Source organism: Bombina bombina, chromosome 2 (assembly GCF_027579735.1).
Source record: "Bombina bombina isolate aBomBom1 chromosome 2, aBomBom1.pri, whole genome shotgun sequence".
In the NCBI taxonomy this organism is placed as follows: Eukaryota; Metazoa; Chordata; class Amphibia; order Anura; family Bombinatoridae; genus Bombina; species Bombina bombina.
The window spans coordinates 1,303,207,231-1,303,222,358 of record NC_069500.1 but is presented as its reverse complement, the minus strand read 5'-3'; positions in this window follow the sequence as shown (position 1 = coordinate 1,303,222,358).

Here is a 15,128-nt window from a genome sequence, read left to right as displayed (position 1 = left end):
GTAAGAGTGAGAGTTTTGTGTTTGATCCTAGAGGCAAGAGGAAGCCAGTGAAGGGATTGGCAGAGAGGCGCAGCAGATGAAGAGCGACGTGTAAGGAAGATGAGTCTGGCAGAGGCATTCATTATGGATTGTAGAGGAGCTAGGCGGCAGGTGGGGAGACCAGAGAGGACAGAGTTGCAGTAATCAAGGCAGGAAAGAATGAGAGAGTGGATTAAAATCTTAGTTGTGTCTTGTGTAAGGAAGTGTCTAATTTTAGAGATGTTTTTAAGGTGGAAGCGGCAGGCTGTAGCCAAGGACTGAATGTGAGGAGTGAAGGAAAGATCTGAGTCAAATGTGACCCCGAGACATTGGGCATGCGGGGTAGGGGTAATGATGGAGTTGTCGACAGTTATAGAGATATTGGGGGTGGAAATTTTGGAAGAAGGGGGGAAAATGAGGAGCTCAGTTTTGGAGAGATTTAGCTTGAGGTAGTGAGAGGACATCCAGGAAGAGATGTGAGAAAGACAGTTAGTGACACGGGTTAGCAAGGAAGGAGATAATTCTGGTGCAGAGAAGTAGATTTGGGTGTCATCGGCATACAAATGATATTGGAAACCGTGGGACTTAATTAGGGAACCTAGTGATGACGTATAGATTGAGAAGAGAAGGGGACTGAGGACAGAGCCTTGCGGTACTCTAACAGAAAGTGGTGACGGGGCAGAGGAGGCCCCAGAGAAGGCTACACTGAAGGTAGGGTTTGACAGGTATGAAGAGAGCCACGAAAGGGCTGTGTCACAAATGCCGAAGGATTGGAGGGTTTGGAGCAAAAGAGGGTGTAGGGGGATTTAGATTAGATGCAAAAGAGCAGTTTACTTTGTGACAAAGCCCCGCCAAAAGCTCTTTTAAGGGCTGGTAAAAGAGCAGTTTTCTTTGGGGCATGCCCCGCAAAAAGCCCTTTTAAGGGCTGGCAATAGAGTAGTTTACTTTGGGGTAATGCCACGCAAAAAGACCTTTTCATGGCTATTTGTAGGGTTAGACTTAGGTTTAGTGGTAGGGATAGTTTAGTATTTTATGGGTTAAATAATTTAATATAGCTGGCGGCGGGGTAGGGGGATTAGATTAGGGGTTAATTAATTTAATATAGGTGGCGGCGGGGTAGGGGGATTAGATTAGGGGTTAAATAATTTAATATAGGTGGCGGCGGGGTAGGGGGATTAGATTAGCGGTTAAATAATTTAATATAGGTGGCGGAGGGGTAGGGGGATTAGATTAGGGGTGAAATAATTTAATATAGGTGGCGGCGGGGTAGGGGGATTAAATTAGGGGTTAATAATTTTAAAATAGATGGCGGCGGGGTAGGGGGATTAGATTAGCGGTTAAATAATTTAATATAGGTGGCGGAGGGGTAGGGGGATTAGATTAGGGGTGAAATAATTTAATATAGGTGGCGGCGGGGTAGGGGGATTAAATTAGGGGTTAATAATTTTAAAATAGATGGCGGCGGGGTAGGGGCTCACTTTAGGGGGTAGGTAAGGTAGATGGTGGCGGGGTAGGGGCTCACATTAGGGGGTTATAGATTTAATATAGCTGGCGGCGGGGTCCGGGAGCGGCGGTTTAGGGGTTAATAACTTTATTAGGTGGCGTGGGGTCCGGGAGCGGCGGTTTAGGGGTTAATAACTTTTTTTATTGTTAGGATAGTGAGGGGAGATAGCGAATAGAGGGTTAGACGTGTCGGGCTATATTTAGGAGGCGTGTTAGACAGTACGGGTGATTTCATACTTTAGTCAGGTTTTGTAGGCGCCGGCAGTTTCTAAAGTGCAGTAAGTCACTGGCGACTCCAGAAATTTGTACTTACGCAGATTTCTGGACATCGCTGGTTTATCAGACTTACGGCACTTTAGCATCTGATGGCGCCGTATATGGGATAGCTCGAATTGCGAGCTAAAACTGCGGGCGGCGGGGGTTCCCTCGCTTGCGCCACAAACTACGCTGCATATCGGATCGCGCCCTAAGTGTCTGCCTGCCAGGGCACAGTGTCACCCGAGTGCAACTCATATCTGGTGTAACAGTAGTGTAGATTTAAAAAAAAACAACACTTTTTTGACTGTGTTAAATAATAGCAGTCAGTTTCCTTCACACGTGTGCGTTTAAGTGCCTGCCTGCCAGGGCACAGTGTCACCCCAGTGCAACTCATATGTGATGTACAACACTTTTTTGACTGTGTTAAATAATAGCAGTCAGTTTCCTTCACACATGTGCGTTTAAGTGCCTGCCTGCCAGGGCACAGTGTCACCCCAGTGCAACTCATATGTGGTGTAACAGTAGTGTAGATTTAAAAAAACAACACTTTTTTGACTGTGTTAAATAATAGCAGTCAGTTTCCTTCACACGTGTGCGTTTAAGTGCCTGCCTGCCAGGGCACAGTGTCACCCCAGTGCAACTCATATCTGGTGTAACAGTAGTGTAGATTTAAAAAAAAAAAACACTTTTTTGACTGTGTTAAATAATAGCAGTCAGTTTCCTTCACACGTGTGCGTTTAAGTGCCTGCCTGCCAGGGCACAGTGTCACCCCAGTGCAACTCATATGTGGTGTAACAGTAGTGTAGATTTAAAAAAAAAACAACACTTTTTTGACTGTGTTAAATAATAGCAGTCAGTTTCCTTCACACGTGTGCGTTTAAGTGCCTGCCTGCCAGGGCACAGTGTCACCCCAGTGCAACTCATATCTGGTGTAACAATAGTGTACATTTAAAAAAAAAAACACTTTTTTGACTGTGTTAAATAACAGCAGTCAGTTTCCTTCACACGTGTGCATTTCAGTGCCTGCCTGCCAGGGCACAGTGTCACACCAGTGCAACTCATATCTGGTGTAACAGTAGTGTACATTTAAAAAAACAACACTTTTTTGACTGTGTTAAATAATAGCAGTCAGTTTACTTCACACGTGTGCATTTCAGTGCCTGCCAGGGCACAGTGTCACACCAGTGCAACTCATATCTGGTGTAACAGTAGTGTACATTTAAAAAAAAAAAATACAATGTTGACTGTAATAGATTGAATAGCAGTTAGTTGTCTGCAAGCGTGTGTGTCAGGCCTACAGCGTCTACTCTGCCAACTTCTGCCAGTGCACAGTGACACTCATATCTGTTGTCACAGTAGCTTGCATGCATAGTACCACTAATCAGAAAAAAAATGACAGGTAGAGGCAGGCCACCCCGCAGGGGCCGTCGTGTTCGTGGTGCTGTGATTCCCTTTGGCCCTAGAATAATGCCCAGTGTTCAGAGGCCACGTACCCCGAACTTGAACATTTCTGACTCTGAGGACATAGTTGACTGGCTAGCACAGGACACCCAATCTTCTACAGCTTCCGCTCGGAACCTTGACGCACCATCCTCCTCCAGCTTAGCTTTGGGCACCTCTCAAGTTACCACTCGCCCACCTGCCACCACCACCAACACTAGCACCACAGCCGCTTCACTTGATCTGTCACAGGAGTTATTTACACATCAGTTGGAAGAAATGAGTGATAGTGATGCGCAACCATTATTGCCAGAGGATGTAGATAACAGGGATATGTCTCAGTCAGGCAGCATTACACACATGGACGTACGGTGTGATGATGATGATGATGTTGTACCCACTGCTGCTTCCTTTGTTGACTTGTCAGATACAAGTGAAGCGGTTGATGATGACGATGCTTCCATGGATGTCACGTGGGTGCCCGCTAGAAGAGAAGAAGAAGAGGGGGAAAGTTCAGATGGGGAGACAGAGAGGAGGAGTAGACGAGTTGGAAGGAGGGGGAGGTCGTCGCAAGGAGCTAGTGGCACAGTCAGACAGCATGCCTCGGCACTCGGGGTCAGCCAGACAGCACGCCAATCAACGCATGCTGTTGCCACCACCAGAATGCCGTCATCGCAGAGCTCAGCAGTGTGGCATTTTTTGTGTGTGTCTGCCTCTGACAACAGCGATGCCATTTGCAACCTGTGCCAAAAGAAACTGAGTCATGGGAAGTCCAACACCCACCTAGGTACAACTGCTTTGCGAAGGCACATGATCGCACATCACAAACGCAGATGGGATCAACACATGAGTACAAGCAGCACACAAACTCAAAGCCACCATCCTCCTCCTGGTGCAGCATCTTCAGCCACATCAACCACTGCTGTCCTCCTTGCCCCCTCTCAACCATCCGCCACTCCGTGTCTCGCCTTGAGCAGTTCCTGCTCATCTGCCCACAGTCAGGTGTCTGTCAAGGACATGTTTGAGTGTAAGAAGCCAATGTCACAAAGTCACCCCCTTGCCCGGCATCTGACAGCTGTCTTGTCTGAACTCTTAGCCCGCCAGCTTTTACCATACAAGCTGGTGGAGTCTGAGGCATTCCAAAAATTTGTAGCAATTGGGGCACCGCAGTGGAAGGTACCCGGCTCAAATTTCTTTTCACAAAAGGTAATCCCCAACCTGTACTCGATTGTGCAAAAGGAAGTAATGGCATGTCTGTCACACAGTGTTGGGGCAAGGGTCCATCTGACCACTGATACCTGGTCTGCAAGCATGGTCAGGGCAGGTATATCACCTATACTGCGCATTGGGTAAACCTGCTGACGGCTGACAAGCATGGGATGCGTGGCTCTGCAGAGGAGTTGGGGACACCGCCATGACTTGCAGGCAGGCCTGCTGCCACCTCCTCTACTCCTCCTACTCCATCCTCTTCATAACCTCCTCGGCTGAGTCCTCTTCTGCTGCTGTGTCTTGCTCCACATCAACGGCACCCCCCCAGCTCCCCAGGTACTATTCCACATCCCGGATACGGCAGTGTCACGCCATCTTGGGGTTGACTTGCCTGAAAGCAGAAAGTCACACCGGACCAGCACTCCTGTCCGCCCTGAACGCACAGGTGGATCAGTGGCTGACTCCGCACCAACTGGAGATCGGCAAAGTGGTTAGTGACAATGGAAAAAATTTGCTGGCGGCATTGAAATTGGGCAAGTTGACACATGTGCCGTGCATGGCACATGTGTGTAATCTGATCGTACAACGCTTTGTGCATAAGTACCCAGGCTTACAGGACATCCTGCAGCAGGCCAGGAAAGTGTGTGGCCATTTCAGGCGTTCCTACACGGCCATGGCGCACTTTTCAGATATCCAGCGGCGAAACAACATGCCAGTGAGGCGCTTGATTTGCGACAGCCCGACACATTGGAATTCAACACTCCTAATGTTCGACCGCCTGATCCAACAAGAAAAAGCCATTAACGACTATTTGTATGACCGGGGTGCTAGGACAGCCTCTGCGGAGCTGGGAATTTTTTTGCCACGTTACTGGACGCTCATGCGCAATGCCTGTAGGCTCATGCGTCCTTTTGAGGAGGTGACAAACCTAGTCAGTCGCACCGAAGGCACCATCAGCGACATCATACCATTTGTTTTCTTCCTGGAGCGTGCCCTGCAAAGAGTGCTGGATCAGGCCGTAGATGAGCGTGAAGAGGAAGAGTTGTAGTCACCATCACCACCAGAAACAGCCTTATCAGCATCGCTTGCTGGACCTGCGGCAATGCTGGAAGAGGATTGTGAGGAAGAGGAGTCAGAGGAGGAATGTGGCTTTGAGGAGGAGGAGGAAGACCAACCACAACAGGCATCCCAGGGTGCTCGTTGTCACCTATCTGGTACCCGTGTTGTTGTACGTGGCTGGGGGGAAGAAGATACCTTCAGTGAGATCACTGAGGATGAGGAACGGGACATGAGTAGCTCGGCATCAAACCTTGTGCAAATTGGGTCTTTCATGCTGTCGTGCCTGTTGAGGGACCCTCGTATAAAAAGGCTGAAGGAGAACGACCTGTACTGGGTGTCCACGCTACTAGACCACCGGTATAAGCATAAAGTGCCTGAAATGTTACCGAATTCCCGCAAGTCGGAAAGGATGCAGTAGTTCCAAAATAAATTAAAAAGTATGCTTTACACAGCGTATAAGGGTGATGTCACAGCACAACTGGAATCTAACAGGGGAAGAGGTGAAAGTAATCCTCCTCCTCCCACGACCACGCCGGCAAGGACAGGATGCTGTACAGACGTGTTGTTGATGGAGGACATGCGGAGCTCTTTAAGTCCTACTAATCGCCACAGCCCTTCGGGGTCCACCCTCAGAGAACGACTTGACCGACAGGTAGCAGACTACCTCGCCTTACCTGCACATATCGACACTCTGAGGAGCGATGAACCCCTTGACTACTGGGTGTGCAGGCTTGACCTGTGGCCTGAGCTATCCCAATTTGCGATAGAACTTCTGGCCTGCCCCGCTTCAAGTGTCCTGTCAGAAAGGACCTTCAGTGCAGCAGGAGGTATTGTCACTGAGAAGAGAAGTCGCCTAGGTCAAAAAAGTCTAGATTACCTCACCTTTATTAAGATGAATGAGGGATGGATCCCGAAGGGACTGACAGTGGGCGATACATTCGACTAAAAAAGGCCTGATGAGATGAGCTGCCTTGGGCTAAAAATGGTCCACACGCTGCTGTATTTTATCTCTGAATGCCGGATGACTTGCGTGACTTATCCGCCACCAACTTTTTTTTCTGGCCGCTGCTGCAGCAGCGGCTGCAACAATACCTAATTTTTCAGGCATGTGTACATGCCTAATTTTTTGGCCTCTGGTGCTGCACTGTGGCTTCAAAAACCAAACCAAAAAAAAGGCACATAACAGGGATTAAACTGATAGGAATAGTACTACTTAACACACCACTCCTATCAAATTTGAAGTAGGAGGACCGACCAAGCATCTTTTTCAATCTCCCGGTTCCTAAAATTGATGCCATATACATGTCCCCTGATAGGGGACGTAACAGGGATTAAACTGATAAGAATAGAACTACTTAACACACCACTCCTATCTGGTGGCACATTAGATTGCACGCGCAGTGCCCCAAATTTGAAGTAGGAGGACCGACCAAGCATCTTTTTCAATCTCCCGGTTCCTAAAATCGATGCCATATACACGTTCCCTGATAGGGGACGTAACAGGGATTAAACTGATAAGAATAGTACTACTTAACACACCACTCCTATATGGTGGCACATTAGATTGCACGCGCAGTGCCCCAAATTTGAAGTAGGAGGACCAACCAAGCATCTTTTTCTATCTCCCGGTTCCTAAAATCGATGCCATATACAAGTCCCCTGATAGGTGATGTAACAGGGATTAAACTGATAGGAATAGTACTACTTAACACACCTTATAATAACGCAGAGAGAGGCAACGCAGAGAGAGGAGTCTGAAGAAGAGGAGTCAGAGGAGGAAGGTGGCTTTGAGGAGGTGGAAGACCAAACACAGCAGGCGTCCCAGGGGGCTTGTTGTCACCTTTAGGGGACCCTTGGTGTTGTACGTGGCTGGGTGGAGGAAGAGACCTTCAATGACATCAGTGAGGACAAGGAACTGGACATGGCTAGCTTGGTATCCAACCTTGTGCAAATGGGGAGTTTGCGGTTGTGCAAATGGACTGTTTGCGGTTGTTTGCGGTGCGTTAAAGGGTCAGTCTAGGCCAAAATAAACTTTCATGATTCAGATAGAGCATGTAATTTTAAACAATTTTCCAATTTACTTTTATCACCAATTTTGCTTTGTTCTCTTGGTATTCTTAGTTGAAAGCTTAACCTAGGAGGTTCATATGCTAATTTCTTAGACCTTGAAGCCCACCTCTTTCAGATTGCATTTTAACAGTTTTTCACCACTAGAGGGTGTTAGTTCACGTATTTCATATAGATAACACTGTGCACGAGAAGTTATCTGGGAGCAGGCACTGATTGGCTAGACTGCAAGTCTGTCAAAAGAACTAAAAAAAGGGGCAGTTTGCAGAGGCTTAGATACAAGATAATCACAGAGGTTAAAAGTATATTATTATAAATGTGTTAGTTATGCAAAACTGGGAAATGGGTAATAAAGGGATTATCTATCTTTTAAAACAATACAAATTCTGGTGTTGACTGTCCCTTTAAACGAGGAGTTTGGTCTGTCACTGTGAAGCGGGTGTCATGAACGCTTCCGTTCATCGCCGTGTCGCCGCGGCTCCCGGAACTTCTCTGTGTCTCTGACGTCATGTTGCTTAGCAACATGACGCTTCCTCTCACACCCTCTGATGACGGTTACGCTCCTGCCCTTTAAATCTCGGCGGGAGATCTGAATCTGGGCCCGTTTGTTTGTTTCCCTGGATTGTGAGTACCATATCAGTTTTGTTCTTCTGTGTACCGACTTCTGCCTGCCTGACCAAGCCTCTTGCCTAATCCCTACTTGCTGATATTTGGACATTGACTTCTGCCTGCCTGACCTTGCCTGTAGCTTTTACCCTTTTGCTGATACTTGGATGCCGACTTCTGCTTGCCTGACCTTGTCTTTTGCCTCTACCTTTTGCTGATATTTGGATGCCGACTTCTGCCTGCCTGACCTTGCTTTTGCCTTTACCTTTAAACCTATTCTTTGATAAACAAGACCTGCTTAAAGGGACATTTTACTTTTACAAGCTGCAAAAGAGAACTTTGCCTTTCTGTTTGTTATACACCTGCTTAAAGGGACATTTTACTTTTACAAGCTGCAAAAGAGAACTTTGCCTTTCTGTTTGTTATACACCTGCTTAAAAGGGACATTTACTTTTACAAGCTGCAAAAGAGAACTTTGCCTTTCTGTTTGTTATACACCTGCTTAAAAGGGACATTTACTTTTACAAGCTGCAAAAGAGAACTTTGCCTTTCTGTTTGTTATAAACCTGCTTAAAGGGACATTATACTTTTACAAGCTGCAAAAGAGAACTTTTCCTTTGTTTTACAAGCCTGCTAAAGAGGACCTTTTTCAGAAGCTTCAAGTAAGAGCATTTCCTTTTTGTTCTTTGTACTACTTAAAGGGACGTTTTATCCTTTGTGGCTTTCCTGCATTCTGGAACAATATTCATTTTTGTTATCTTCTAATCTGCTTCCTGAGTGGGTCACGTCCTGGATATTTCTCAGTGTGCTAGCGTGTGCTTTCAATTCACGCTAGCAGTTGGGTTACATCCCGGATTGATTCCAGAGCGGCTGACATTACAAACGGGCCATAAAAATGGACCCCACTGAATTATCTATGGCCGTGGCTCACCAGGGACAGCTCTTGGGTTCTCATGCCACTCACTTGCAGTCTCTGGACACTAAACTTGATCAAATTACTGCTCTATTACAAAATTTGGTTGCTACCGCACCTCCCAATCCTAATCCCAATCCAAATCCGATTGAGGCATTACCTCCTCCGATTCCTAACAATCAGTCTCAGGTACAACTAAGTCCCAGGATTCCTCTTCCGGATAAATATGATGGGAATCCTGAAGAATGTAGAGGCTTTTTGAATCAATGCCGTCTTCATTTCCGAAATAGCCCTACTCTCTTTGCTACTGCCTCTTCTAGAATCACGTTTCTTATTTCCTTAATGAAAGGAAAAGCCTTGGCTTGGGTGTCACCTTTGCTAGAAAAGAATGATCCTATACTGTTGGATGTTGATACATTTCTATCTACATTCTCAAACGTATTCGATAAACCTGGAAGGTCATCCGCTGCTGAAGCTACTCTCCTGGATTTACGTCAAGGAAATCAACCAGTCTCTCAATATGCAATTGAGTTCCGCACCCTTGCCTCTGAAACCACTTGGAATCAGGGAGCACTCAGAGCCGCTTTCCGTAAAGGACTTTCTGAGCGTCTCAAGGATGAATTGGTGTATCGTGAACTTCCAGAGTCCTTAGAAGCCTTAATAAATCTCTGTATCAGTCTCGACGCCAGGTTTCGTGAACGCCAACAAGAAAAGGATAGAACACAGAGGACTTCCACTCGAACTCCTTTTCGTTTAGCTCCTCGTTTTTCTAATCCAGTCACTCCAGCCTCTCCTACTACTGATCAGGCTGAACCCATGGAAGTAGGAAGTATAAAATTAACTGAGACTGAACGCTTGAGAAGACGGACTCTTGGCTTATGTCTGTACTGTGGCCTTAAAGGACATTTATTAAGGGATTGTCCTACTAGGCCAGTAAAAGCCAGGGCTTAACTCTAGTCCAGGGAACTGAGTTAAGCCAAAATAGTGGTCATTCCCTATACAAGAAACTCTTTGTTCCAGTAACTCTTCTAATTGGACATAAGAAGATCTATACCCAAGCTCTAATTGATTCTGGTGCTGGAGGTGTGTTCATTGACTCTACATTTGTTTCTACTCATTCTATACCCTTACTAAAGAAGGAGTATTCCATTTCAGTCTCTACGGTCAGTGGAGATCCTTTGGGTTCTGGATACATTCAGTTTTCTACTCAACCCTTAATCCTCACCGTAGGAATACTTCATTCTGAGACAATTTGTTCCGATGTCATTTCCACTCCGCAATTTCCCATTATCTTGGGATTACCCTGGCTCCAGATTCACAATCCCATTTTTTCTTGGACTTTCGGTGAACTCACTTCCTGGGGATCTACATGCCAGACTAAATGTCTTCAAAAGATTACTAAGTTACCACTCACTATTGCTCTCACAGTTGAAACTCCGGAATCCTTACCTATGCATTACCATGACTTTGTGGATGTCTTCTCCAAAAAAGAAGCTGAACGTCTTCCTCCTCATCGCCCTTTTGATTGTCCCATTGACCTCCTTCCTGGGGCTGCCTATCCTCGAGGCAAGACATATCCACTTTCTAAACCAGAAAACATGGCTCTGGAAGAATATATAAAAGACAATCTGGCTAGAGGATTTATTCGACCCTCCTCTTCCCCTGTAGGGGCCGGTTTCTTTTTTGTGGGAAAAAAGGATGGCGGATTAAGACCCTGTATTGATTATCGTGGATTGAATCAGATTACCATCAAGAACAGTTATCCTCTGCCCCTTATTCCTGAACTTTTTACTTATCTTCAGGGAGCCACCATTTTCACCAAACTCGACCTACGCGGTGCATACAACTTGATCCGTATACGCAAAGGAGATGAGTGGAAGACTGCCTTTAACACTCGATTTGGGCATTATGAATATTTGGTCATGCCCTTCGGGCTATGCAATGCTCCGGCGGTTTTCCAGCATTTTGTAAATGAGATCTTTCGTGATTTTTTGAATATTTTTGTTATCATATACCTGGACGACATCTTAATTTTTTCTCAGAACCACCAAGATCATGTGCACCACGTCAAGAAAGTACTTCAACGTCTAAGAGAATTCCATCTGTTTGCTAAACTGGAGAAATGTTCTTTCCATCAAAAATCCATACCCTTTCTGGGTTATGTAATATCGGCATCTGGATTCGAAATGGACCCTACTAAACTTTCTGCCATTTTGGATTGGCCTAGACCTGATTCTTTGAAGGCTTTACAACGTTTCCTAGGCTTCGCCAATTATTACAGAAAGTTCATCAAGAATTTTGCTACTATTACTTCTCCTCTTACTTCTCTCACAAGAAAAGGACAAAACTGTAAAGTATGGCCGTCTGAGGCTATAGAAGCTTTTGAATCTCTCAAAGAAGCTTTTTCCTCAGCTCCTATCCTTCGTCATCCAAATCCTGAGTTTCAATTTATTCTGGAGGTGGATGCTTCCTCTGTTGCTGCTGGAGCTGTTCTGTCTCAACGAATACCAGAGACTGGAAGGATTCATCCTGTTGCTTTTTTCTCTAAAAAATTCACTCCTTCCGAATTTAACTATGACGTAGGGAATAAAGAGTTGCTTGCCATCAAGATGGCATTGGATGAATGGAGACATTGGCTGGAAGGTACTTCTTTGCCATTTACTATACTTACTGATCATAAGAACCTTCTGTATCTCCAAACAGCCAAACGACTAAATTCCAGGCAAGCACGCTGGTCATTATTCTTCTCTCGGTTTCACTATAATTTGTCTTACATACCTGGTTCAAAAAATATTAAAGCAGACGCACTTTCCAGACAATTTCAAGATACCCCAGTTCCTGAGTCTGGTACCATTCTCCAACCTCATGAAGTCATTGCCCAGTTAACAACTTCTTGGTTACAAGAATTACAGTCCGCTCAAGAGCATCTTCCTTTGTCCTGTAAACCTCCCGATGGTTTACTCTTTGTTCCTGAACGCCTTCGTTCCAAGATTTTATTTTGGGCTCATGATAGTCCCCTTTCTGGACATCCTGGCATCAGTATTACCACTCGAAACCTCAAACAACATGTCTGGTGGCCTACACTCTCTCAAGATGTGAAGGATTACGTCTCAGTATGCACACAATGTGCCATGAACAAAACTCCACGCCAACTTCCTTCAGGATTACTCCAACCATTGCCTATACCCCACCAGCCTTGGACTCATGTATCCATGGACTTTATTACCGATCTTCCCTTGTCCACTGGGAACAATACTATCTGGGTGGTGGTCGACAGGTTCACTAAGACGGCTCATTTTGTACCCTTGCCAGGATTACCATCTGCCAAAAGACTCTCTGAACTTTTTATTCTACATATTGTAAGAATCCATGGATTTCCTCTAGATATTGTTTCAGATAGAGGGGTACAATTCGTTTCTCGATTTTGGAGGTCACTTTGTAAACATTTTGGTACTACTATATCTCTCTCTACTTCTCACCACCCACAATCGAATGGTCAGACTGAAAGAGTAAACCAGTGTCTTGAAACATATCTTAGACATTATGTGGATCATTATCACTCTAACTGGACTTCTTACCTTCCTTTGGCTGAATTGGCCCATAATGCCCGGTACAATTCCTCCCTTCAGACTTCTCCTTTTCATGCAGCTTACGGATATCAGCCTAGGACATTCCCTTTGCATACTTCCTCCACAGTGAATCCTGCTTCTGATCTTACAGCCCGAAGATTAACTCGACATTGGCAGAAGATACATCGTATTCTTTCTGTAACTTCTAGACGTTACAAGTTCTTTTCGGATCTTCGACGGAAGAAGGCTCCCAAATATCGCCCTGGTGATAAAGTTTGGATTTCCTCTCGATTTCTTCGCCTGAAAAAACCTTCTAACAAATTGGGACCACGATATGTGGGTCCTTTCCGAATACTGGGTCAGGTATGTTCCACTGCTTATCGGGTAGCTTTACCCAAGTCTCTCAAAGTCCATCCGGTATTCCATGTTTCTCTTTTAAAACCTGTGATGATTAACAGGTATTCTAAGCCTTTTTCTAAACCTCCACCGTTATTGGTGCATGGACATCCTGAGTTTGAGATCAGCCATATTCTAGATTCCAAATTGCGGGGCAAGAAATTGTATTATCTCATTCATTGGAAGGGTTATCCAGTCACGGAACGTTCTTGGGAACCTGCTCATCAAGTAAATGCTCCTATATTGGTCAAGACCTTCCACAAGACTCATCCTGATAGACCTGGTCCTGTCCCCCGGAGGGGTCCTTGAGGAGGGGGTGCTGTCATGAACGCTTCCGTTCATCGCCGTGTCGCCGCGGCTCCCGGAACTTCTCTGTGTCTCTGACGTCATGTTGCTTAGCAACATGACGCTTCCTCTCACACCCTCTGATGACGGTTACGCTCCTGCCCTTTAAATCTCGGCGGGAGATCTGAATCTGGGCCCGTTTGTTTGTTTCCCTGGATTGTGAGTACCATATCAGTTTTGTTCTTCTGTGTACCGACTTCTGCCTGCCTGACCAAGCCTCTTGCCTAATCCCTACTTGCTGATATTTGGACATTGACTTCTGCCTGCCTGACCTTGCCTGTAGCTTTTACCCTTTTGCTGATACTTGGATGCCGACTTCTGCTTGCCTGACCTTGTCTTTTGCCTCTACCTTTTGCTGATATTTGGATGCCGACTTCTGCCTGCCTGACCTTGCTTTTGCCTTTACCTTTAAACCTATTCTTTGATAAACAAGACCTGCTTAAAGGGACATTTTACTTTTACAAGCTGCAAAAGAGAACTTTGCCTTTCTGTTTGTTATACACCTGCTTAAAGGGACATTTTACTTTTACAAGCTGCAAAAGAGAACTTTGCCTTTCTGTTTGTTATACACCTGCTTAAAAGGGACATTTACTTTTACAAGCTGCAAAAGAGAACTTTGCCTTTCTGTTTGTTATACACCTGCTTAAAAGGGACATTTACTTTTACAAGCTGCAAAAGAGAACTTTGCCTTTCTGTTTGTTATAAACCTGCTTAAAGGGACATTATACTTTTACAAGCTGCAAAAGAGAACTTTTCCTTTGTTTTACAAGCCTGCTAAAGAGGACCTTTTTCAGAAGCTTCAAGTAAGAGCATTTCCTTTTTGTTCTTTGTACTACTTAAAGGGACGTTTTATCCTTTGTGGCTTTCCTGCATTCTGGAACAATATTCATTTTTGTTATCTTCTAATCTGCTTCCTGAGTGGGTCACGTCCTGGATATTTCTCAGTGTGCTAGCGTGTGCTTTCAATTCACGCTAGCAGTTGGGTTACATCCCGGATTGATTCCAGAGCGGCTGACAGCGGGCGTAACCCTTACACTACATGACCGATACAACATCATATCTGATGTTTTAAAGCACGTTGTTCCAAACAATTTAGCAATGTTATGTGATTTATGCCCTTTATGGATTAAAACCAGACTCTGCATCAACTATGTAATTTTCCATGGGAGTTTTGCCATGGATCCCCCTCCGGCACGCCACAGTCCAGGTGTTAGTCCCCTTAAAACAACTTTTCCATCACTATTGTGGCCAGAAAGAGTCCCTGTGGGTTTTAAAATTCGCCTGCCTATTGAAGTCTATGGCGGTTCACCCGGTTCACCCGTTCGCGAACAGTTGTGGAAGTTCGCGTCCGCCGTTCACGAACTCAAAATTTTAGGTTTGCGACATCACTACTCATAACTACTGACTTTAGATGGCGTTACGGATCTTGTCATTTTAGAGTGTAACACTCGCTTTTTAGCCTCACCGCAAAAGTTGTAATACCAGCGCTATGGAAATCCCATAAAAAAACTTAATTTTTACGAGTGCGGTACTGACGATGCGCTACAGGCTAAAAGGCTTGCGGTACACCTATACCGACAAGACTCGTAATGGCTGCGGTGCTGATTTAATGCTGAAAATACCATATTTTCAGCGTTAAAAGATGAACGCACAGACTTGTAATCTAGGTTATTGAAAATACATGCTTATTTTGTATATGTGTATATATATATATATATATATATATATATATATATATATATATA